Source organism: Solanum lycopersicum, chromosome 7, assembly GCF_036512215.1.
Source record: "Solanum lycopersicum chromosome 7, SLM_r2.1".
Classification (NCBI taxonomy): Eukaryota; Viridiplantae; Streptophyta; class Magnoliopsida; order Solanales; family Solanaceae; genus Solanum; species Solanum lycopersicum.
This window is the reverse complement of record NC_090806.1, coordinates 23,087,673-23,095,253: the sequence shown is the minus strand read 5'-3', so window position 1 is coordinate 23,095,253 and position 7,581 is coordinate 23,087,673.

Genomic DNA, 7,581 nt, shown 5'->3' with positions numbered 1-7,581 from the left:
AGAAAATCTAAAAAAAAGTGAAAGCAAGAGAAGTTCTTAAGGATATGAATATAAAAAAAGATCTATGGTTGCAGCATGATGATTCTAGTTATACAATGTCATCTTCTTGTTATAATATTTCAGAAAAAGAGAAAAGAGAATTTGCGGAATTTTTGATATGTGTTAAATTTCCTGATGGTTATGCTTCAAATATCTCAAGTTGTGTAAGTGAAGATGGTTTTAAGTTATTTAAACTCAAAATTTATGATTATCATGTTTTTCTACAACAATTGCTACATATTGCTATTCATGGATTTGGAAATAAGGATACATGTTTAGCATTGATTGAGTTAGGTCATTTCCTTCAATGGTTGTGTTGTAAGAGATTGGGACGAGATGACTAAGAACAACTTCAAAGAGATATAATTATTATATTATGTAAGCTTTAGGTAATCTTTCCACCTATTTTTTTTATATTATGGTACATTCGGATGTATATTTACCATGAGAAGTTATGCATAGGGGACCAGTAGAGTATCGTTGGATGTACAAAATTGCAGTATGTGCCAAACAAGGCGCGGCTAGAAGTTTCTATTGCAGAAGGTTATATTATTGATGAATGTTTAGTATTTTGCTCTATGTATCTTAATAACATTGAGACTAAATTAATGCATATGGATCTAGAAACAAAAAGAAACATGGTCTGGACATATTCTTTGAATGTATTAGACAATTTTAAGATGAATATGATGCAATACTGAAGAACTATTTTGATATGGCTCAGTCGTGTGGTTTAAGTAATTTTGATGAAGCAGAGCCTTTTTTAAAGTAAGTTTTCCTATTAATATATATTAGTTTTTATGTTATTCTAAATTACTCATAAATTCGTTTTTCCTATGTAGGGAACACAAAAATGAGATGTTAAGACAAGCACTTGTGAATATGGAAGAGAAACACATAAAACATTTTTCATTATGGTTTAAAGATAAAGTAAGTGATTTTTAAAATGACAATTGTGTTGTGTTTAACTTTAACTTTTTCTTAATTTTTAATTTAATGTAATAATTTTTCATCGTAGATTATGCATTTCTTTAATAAGGAGAATTCAATGTCTATCAAGAAGTTATATCCTTTGGAAATAGGACCTGATATTCGAGGATGGAGATATCCTGGTTGTATTGTTAATGATGTTAGTTACTATATTCAAAGTTGTGATGAATTACGTAAAAGTCAAAAGAGTGGCATAGTTGTTGAAGACTATCATAAAAATAAGTGATTGACTTTTATGGTATTATAGTTGACACTATTGAGTTAGAATATATAGAAGGCACTATAGTTGTTGTATTTAAATGCAAGTGGTTTGACCTTTGTAAAAAACCTTGGATGTAGAAAGATAAATATTTTATTAGGTTATATGTAAATACATTTTTGTATGAACATGATTCTTTCGTACAAGATACTCAACAAAATCAAGTATTTTATATTTGTGATACAAAATTAGTAAAAAAAAATTGGTGAATTAGGCAAAGATTTCAAGATAGACATAGATATGATGTGCTAGAGATTCTACTTTCAAAGGTGGAAAGTGATGAATTGCACACTACTTATGAAGTTTGTCAAGATGTGTCAATGGAAAGTAACATAATAGATGTTTTTATTGGGGATATGGTAATCCAATTACATAGAGATGATGTTGATTCAATTACCTTATGTTCAAGTGCATTTGAATTAAAGGTTCAAATAGAACATGAAGTTGGTTACAATACAGAAGATTCTGACCTAAAGGACGACACTGTAATAGTAAATCAGTGATCTTGATAGAACTGAAGGCACTAAAATTATTAATAAATATGAAGAGGCTGACACAAATGATGAACATGACATTGATTTTTTGTATTAACTTCATGACTTTGGGGGTTTACCTTTCATTAACTACTACTACTACATCTCTCCTTCTTCTTCCAGATATGTATTCTATAATGAGTGACTCTTATCTTCTCATTCTTATTTTTCTTCATATCTATTGGGAGAGGCAGGCTAAAAAAATAATTTCAAACTTTGGTTAGAACTCGTTTGACTGTTTCCTCTGTTTTATTGGACTTTTGTTTGGAGTTTATTTTTAAAAAAAAATTGGGTGTTGTCAGGATTGGTTGCTTTTATTTAGTCTTTTTTAATTTAACACATTAATTTAATTTGGACTGCATTGGTTTGTCGTATGGAGGATGTTCCTCTATCTACATAAATCAAGTCACATTTGTGATCTCTAAGAATATCACAAGCACCAATCTTTCCTGGGTTCTCCAAAGTGCTCCCATGAGTATTTACTTTAATAATCGGTGGAAGAGGCTTATTCATTTAACTTGAATGACCCTCATGCCATGTTTACAACTTTCAACTAGAGAAATCAAATCAATCCTGGATTCAGTATCAACAGTACAATTCGTGGCCTTTTGAGAATTTATTTCTGAATTCATACCTGCCTGCAAGTGTTGTGAATTTTGCTGTTAAGCATCCTTATGACTCTGAGGTGATCTAGGACTGTAAACTTTATTACTATTGCCTTGAACTGTGTTGTATTGTGTGTTCTATATGTTGATTTTAATGGTCTACATTCATTTTGTAAGATAAATTATTTCCTTATGAACTCTATTTTGGGCTATTGATTAATTTACCAATGAGGGTAAATTTAAACATTTCAGCTATATACGCGATGGAATCTGACACACAGCTGGGTAGCCCTAATTGGTAGTTATCTTTGGAGGACTGATGTCTGTAGGAGTATTTTTTTGGAATTCTTAGTCTCTTAGTTTAGTAACCATAGAGTGAGGGGATATTAGGAAGGGGATGTTATGGGATCACTACTGGTTTTTGTTTAATTTGAGTGGGTTGTTTTTGTGCTGGAGCGGTGGTCGCATTGTTGTTTTCATGATTTTCTTTGCAAGTATGATATTATTGGGTCTAAAGGTTTTGAAATTGCTGGATATTTGGAGACTGAGTGTTGTTATGGAAATAAGGTTTATGAGTGTTGTTGTCATTCATATCAAGACCCTACTTATGTCGTTCTATTACCATCTCTTTACCTTTACCACCATCAACACCATGATCACCCTATTTATTATTTAACATATTTGTATGACCAGAATATAAACATTCTTAAGTAATTGACTATTACAGGACTAAGTATTAGGACACTTACCTGTAGGATCCTCACATTGAATATGAGTGCGCATATCCAGACTTTCACTTGCGATTTTCTCCAAATCGCCATCTCTAGAACTTGATATTGGCACGGTGGAATGAATTGATTCTTTGAGCATAGATAGATTAAAGGTTGTTATTTCCTCTCGAGTTGTTGGAGTCACTCAAATCGTACCTGAAATAACTTGAGAACTAATTTCTTGAATCCAACAACAATGTTCACTTTAAATGATTCCGCTGCTCTTCTTATTGTTACTTGATTTCTTATCTCTGTATGATGAATTCAAGGAAGATTTTGGTTGGATTGTCTTCACCTATTTTGAGTAACCTTCGTGGTATATCGTCAATTGTTGTAGATTCACTATCCGCTGGCTCATATTCCATCTCCATAGTATATGTTTATTAAGAATTTTAAGAGAGAAAATTACCAAGGAATTTTTGTCTATTGATAGTCTAATAAATGTATTTCAAAAATCAAGAAACATACTTAATATTCTTCTCCATGAACTAACAAGTAAAATATTTGTCTTTTCAACATAGATTACTGAAGCTCAATAACATTAGTCATATCTAGATTTTCTGATGTGTGTATTTTAATGTTTGTGGTAACAGGTGGTTCGTATAACAAACAATGGATAAAATTGAAGTTCTACTCTTCAACTGAAACGCATTATTCCATCTTGAACTCTATGATTTCTACATGTCATGTCTTGAGAATGGTGTAGTCACTATAATAATTGACAGTTTCTTCTATGTTAGAGGTTACAGAAGAACTGGACATATATGCTTAAGTACTACAGGTTTTTCATTCATATTATTTTTTCTTAATATTATTTACCCAGAAAATATTTTTGTTCTTATTTATAGATGTTGATCTAATTTAAATATTCATTATGAGATACTCTTTAATAACATGCATATCTTTTGTCAAGTGGCTGACATTGATTTTATTCTTGACAACAAATTGTTATGCATGTAAGAAATGAACACAAACAATGTCTATTTACTAGTATTACTTTTATTCATGGGTTGATGTTTCAACTTGGAACGTCAAGGGAATTTCAAACCCTCTAAATCACTAATCAGCATCTAAATTTAAAAGAATATAATAAAATTATTGTGTAATTTTTTATCAAGTGGTCATGGAGATTAGAGGTGGACCTAGGATTTTCATTCAAGATGTTCGAAAAATGAAAGTATAAACGTGTAAATAAGCCAACAAAAAATTCAAGTAGTAGTATATAATTTTAGTGGTAGACCCTTGAATTTTTTTTGGCTTTAAAACCACACTTTTTGTATGTTTCAGAAATTAAAAAAACTAAATCAAACGTGAAAAACGGAACTTAAACTTAAAATAAATCTAATAGAGGGAATTGAACCCTTGATGTGTAGTTTAATTTCAAGGAGACCTACCACTAGGCTATAAATTTCTATTAGTCATTGAGAGGGTTCAGACAAAAAATTACCTCATATACGTCGTGATATATTTTACCGAGGAGGTTCGGTTGAACCCCGTAGAACCCATGTGGGTCCGCCTCTATAGGTGAACTCTCTCACTACCCTGTAGATTTGCACCCGAGCGTAGCCAAATATTATTTTTATATTTAGATTTTAGAACATCGCGATAAATAGTAAATTTATTCAACTACAAATTTTAAATTGTCACTATTAAACATTGTGACACGCCCTGAGCCTACACCCTGGGGGTGACTAGCACTAGAAGACCATTGTTGACCCCTAAGCGAACCCTTGTCCTGATTTTCTTTACTCAGTAGAATACTTAGACATAAGAGAAATAATTTTTAAGTATAAACTTATCCAAAACGACAACTTAAGTCTTAAACGTATACAATTGAAATGAATAAGACAAGAATAAATATTATACGTCTATAAAGCCTCTAATGTAAAGATGGATAATGGGACAGGACCTCCAACATCCTAACAACTAAACACTGAAATAAAATAACTGAATTACAAAGGTGTCCTCCGAAATGAATGGAGGCTCACCAACTGACTCTGAGCTACTCATTGGATCAACGGTGCGCCAAAAATTGATCCTAGTTACCTGCGTCAACATCATGATACGATGTAGGCAAACTGGCATCAGTACATTGAATGTATGAGTATACGAGTTGGAATGCTAAACAACAACTTAAGCTCAAAAAGGAGTAAGAAAGAACGCTTACCTTGTCTCTGCTAAACTCATGAATAATTACTCATTTAAATATAAAGCAATTTATTAATAAGTGCAATTAATGAAAAGCTCTCTAAAAAAGTGTTGAAAACTTTGAATGTATACAAGGATAAAATAAACTCTGAGATACAATATATATTGTGGGAGTTTCCCTGACTGACAACCATCACTTAAGGGCTAAAACGATGATAAAATGATCAACCTGACATGACAGCGCATCCTTTACCCAGCCAAAGGTATAAGTCCTGAAGTGTGTAATGGATCCACTAGTCTAATGTGGAAAGGGTTCAACTAAAAAATATTACCCCTTTTATACCCATGGTGGCTACATGGTTTATAGGGACTGTGAGTTTTCAGAACTCTCCCTCATATTGGTGCTCAATACTACTCCCAAAATATATTGGCTCTTATGTTTTTAAAACATACTGATTCTGTGGTTTGAGATTATTGCTCAAAATATACTTAGCTCAAAGGCTATCTTAGAAATTTTAGCTTTCATGCTTGCTTCATTAGAAAGCTATAGTTCTTTTATGAAAACTAGACTTGAGGATTCTTGGAAATCTTAGTTTCCATTCCTTTAAATGTAAAAAACATTTTAATACTGCTTTGGAAATACTTGGTCCTCGTAGACTATTTTTAAAGAAAAGACTTCACTTTACTTTGAACTGAATTCAACTTAAGTCTTAAAACGAATTGGACTTTCATAACTTTTAAGACTTAACTCTTAAAACGAATTAGGAAATATTAAGTGATGAAACTAGTTTTCCCTCCCTTAAATCCGGAATTGGACTTTTATCACTTCAACAACCCAACTTTCAATAAGCATATCTTCCTTATACAATATCAAAAATTTAAAAACGCGGTGCCATTGGGAAGATCTTTCCAAGGGTTATCCAACCTTATCGAGAACTACCTCTAAGAAATCCTGATATTGAAGGTATGACCATTTGAAAATAACCAAAACTCAGTTTTTAAACTTAGAAAAATTTTCAATTTTTTCCCTTTCTTTTCAAAAGTGATTATTTTTAATTTATTACCTTATCCTTATTTATTTTGAGTTATGAGATGCCACATATTGTATATTTTGTCACAAAATTATGGTGTAACTAAGTCGCATGTTAATTATAGATGATAAGATAATTGTGAGTAATTTCTTATATTATTGGAGACAAAAACAAAGGTCACTATTGAATATATAAGTTTGTGGCTAAAGCTTACATCATTCAACTACAAACTCTATTTTGTCGCTATTGCAACAATTTATATTTTGTGATAAAACTTTTTCCTGTCCAAAATTTTAACTAATTTTTTGACAACAAACAGTTTGTCAAAATTTTGGTACATTATTAGCGACAAAATAATGTGTCATTGATGAATTAAAATTTTAACCTAGTTGTACTTAATAAATGGCACAAAATTATTTTTTGGTGGGAAACTTTTCTAGACAAACATTGCTACGAAATTGTAAGTTTCGTCACTAAAAAAGTTGCACATACATTTAAATACGAAATGTATTTTTTTTTTAAAAATGTAAATAATTAGTGATGAATTTTATGTCATAAATAATAATATTGTAGCTAAGCATCACATTTGTTGCAGTGCAACCTATCTTCCTAAACTAACTTAGTTAGCACAAGATAGGACCTATACAATCTTTACAATCCTTTTTAAGTCATTGAAATACACGTGAAGCCCTAGCCTAAGTCATTGGTTTTACAAGGTATAACATAAGAGGGTCAACATAAATCCATGATACACTGTTCTGTTTGAGGTTCATGAATTTGTAAGGCTTGTGGCCTATAGATTGGATTTAGATCCTAATATATCAAGAGTTCATCTAGTATTTCATGTATCAATCCTGAAGAGAGATCATGGTGACAGAGATTATATCATTAAGAGGGACTCTATTGTATTCGACAAAGACCTCAATTATTAGGAGGAACTGATTACAATTCTTGATCGTGATGTAAGCAAGCTGAGAACCAAGGATATTAAGTCTATGAAATTTCAATGGAAGCATTGTCCAGTTGAGAAAGCTACTTGAGAATCTAAGAGGACATGCGAGACAAGTATCCCCAATTACTCGTCGATTGAGGTGCCACTACATTCATACTTTATCTCATTTTTCGTAGTTTGTCACTCGAGGATGAGTGAAGGGTAAATTTTATCTATTATAATAATCGAGTTTCGTTGTTATAGAAAAGTCAAGG